Genomic DNA, 2,995 nt, shown 5'->3' with positions numbered 1-2,995 from the left:
GTTGGGTTCAATTTTAGGAGGCCATACAGAAACGGTGTAAAGACGAGAGGACGTAAGCCTTTCCTTAACAGCATTGATTTGCTCGGTCTGGCGTTATGGTACATCAAAACAAAAGGAACAGTCTACAATATGTGCCCTATTTTTGGAATTGTATCCTCCAGCGTAAGTGTATGGTTAGACTACAGCTTCGGTTGGTGTGACTGGGTTGGGCGTGGCGGGGGTCGGGGGCGGGGCTGCAACGTGTAGATCTTGTTCGACGAGGTCAAGGATGACCTCGGCACCAGATGGGACTTGACGGGAAGCCATGGGCGCGAACGACGTTGCAATAATTGGGAGAGGAGGGGTGTTTGGCATGATGTTGGCATGTGTTGAAGTCAAGGAAAGCGAGAAGGCGGGGAAATGGTGTAAGACGGAATACGGCAGCCGCGCTCAGGTTTGGCGGGCTGAGTAGCGCAGTGGTGGCATAGTTGCATTTTTCGACATTTATCATACTGTGTTGGAGTGATGGAGTGGCAATTTCTGGATGCACCCATTAATATCATTCTGAGAGACACATCGTCGTCAACGACGAAGTTGGATCCGAGGAGGGGTGTGAAGGCTCTCCAGTGCGGATCCAACAAATGCCCCAGGTGGGGGTTACTACTGTTCGAGAATGGAACTTTGATTTAATATCTTATGAGGATACCAGGCACCTCGGAGGTGCAAGACAGGTGTCCAAGAGGGACACTCAGATGTAATGCTACCGCTACTGTAGTTATCAATAAAAGAGCTCACGAGACTCTCTTACCCAGGAGGGGGAGAGAGGGGCAGAGTTTTACTTGCACAATCAACGCTCCGGAGCTCGTTCCGAGCAATTGGCATGCACATATCGCGGATATTCACATAACAAGGATTCAGATAGCGAGGGTTCACTTGTATATTTAATGCTGTGTTGGGCGAAAGGGTACTCTGTACCCACTACTAACAGCGAGGATAGTTTTCCGCGGAAACACTCCGAAACGTGCAGGTAGTGCTATGAAATGTGTGGTTCCATCCAGAGACAAGCAAGTAAGGCACACGTAGAATAAGGCACAGCATTACAGCACCTCACTCACTTGAACAATAAAGTCACCGCCGTCCCCCGCTCCCCAGAGGATCGGGGGTATCGGTGTTCCTAGAACCACAAAATGCTCAACAAAAAAGGCCAAGGTCGGCTGCACCTATTCCGGAACGAAAGGCGCTTGCACTGCGCTACGCCCGAGAGGCGCAAGCACGAAAAGCCACTGAGCGAGGAGGCTCTGACGTTTCCCTGGCGCACGGGGGGTGGGGGGGGTGGGGGGCGGTGGGTGCACGCCAGCTACAGGGGTGTAGCGGGGGTTTGTCTCTTTTGCACCTGGCGGTGCGCAACCGACGGGTGCATGGCAGCTACGGCGATGTAGCGGGGTTTGTCTCCTGTGTACCTGGCGGTGCGAAGCCGACGGGTGCATCGACGAGGGCGGCTGCGCGGTTGAGCTCGATGGCGACCCTGGAGCAGCCGCTGACGACTGTCTTCTCGGTGAATTCGGCGACGGGGACGTCGCCCTCGCGGCCGATGAAGCCGTAGTGGGCGCCGCCGCCCGCGCAGGCCCACTTGCGGAGCGCGACGCGGCACACCTCCCGGCGCTCGACGCAGTTCTCCAGCGGGTTGTTGGTGGTGTCGTGGCCGAGGGCCTCCTTGATGATGTGGAAGCCGGCGTCGAGCGCGTGGCCGTGGTTGCGCGTGAAGAAGCTGACGAGCGAGTTGATGAGGACCCAGGCCGCGAGCATGAGGGCCAGCGGGACAATGTTGACGATGGGGCGCGAGATCTTGATGTCGAGCGGGCACGACGGGTCGTCCGCGCCCTCGGACTGGTTGCGCGAGAGCTTGACGCGCGGGGCGACGGAGCCGGCGCTCCAGCGGCGCCACACGAGGGCAGACCGCGTGTACCGCTCGATCCTGCCGACGGCGTCGACGGTGGCGGCGAGGGTGCAGCCGACGGAGAACTGGAAGGTGGTGTCATTGACTTTGGCAGGGGGGATGCTGGGGGAGCAATCGGCGGTGGTTGCGCCGGGGGCGGGCTGGACAAACAAGTCGTGGAGGAGTTTGGCGTGGACTTCTCGGTCGAGGGTGTTGTGGAGCGAGGAGCGGAAGGTGTCGCCGAACTGGGAGGCGTCCGAGCCACGCCACTCGAGGTAGAAGGTGTACGAGGACATCTCGACGGGGTTTGCGACCTCGGTGCGGATGGTGGCCTGGGCGGGGTCGGAGACGATGGTGACGCGGGACTGGCCGGACGGGACGTCGGTGGGGGTCTGGACGAAGGAGTCGACGCAGTAGCAGTATGCGGCGGTGGAGTCGACCTCGCCGCGGTCTGTTTTGAGCGGGATGTCGACGCAGAAGACGGGGAGGGAATCCTCGTCGCGGTTGGCGCGGTCGGGGTCGAGGGCGAGGGAGTAGTCGTTGTTGACGCAGCCGACCATACGGCGGACGTCCGGGATGGTGACGGCGACGGAGGCGATGGAGACGACGAAGATGAAGAGGCGTGCGAGGAGGGGGAGGACGAGGCGGGAGTAGCGCAGGCGGTTGGGGTAGCGCTGCCAGGAGGGGTCGCGGTAGACGTAGCGACGCGAGAGCCAGGAGAGGATGCGGAGCGGGTCGTCCGAGTTGGCGAAGATGTAGGCGCGCAGCCAGCACGAGTAGCGGAAGACGGAGGTGCGGGTGAGGTTGACGACCTTGGAGACGACGGCGCGGATGTTGACCAGGATGAAGACGGTGATGAGCGAGCCCACGACGGCGTTCAGGACCTCGTTCGAGAACTGGATGGTGGAGAAGGTGTAGGCCGGGGTGACGTCCAGCTCGTCGCGCAAGCCGCGCAGGGCGGAGGAGGAAGCCATGGGTGGATGAGACGTTGCGGGCTGAAGAGAGAGGACCAGTTGGTTAGTGAGGTGGAGGCGGGGGGTAGGGAGATGGATCTATGTGGGATATAGTAGGTGGTATGAT

Source organism: Chondrus crispus, genomic scaffold (genome assembly GCF_000350225.1).
Source record: "Chondrus crispus Stackhouse genomic scaffold, scaffold_408, whole genome shotgun sequence".
Classification (NCBI taxonomy): Eukaryota; Rhodophyta; class Florideophyceae; order Gigartinales; family Gigartinaceae; genus Chondrus; species Chondrus crispus.
This window is presented reverse-complemented; position numbering follows the sequence as displayed.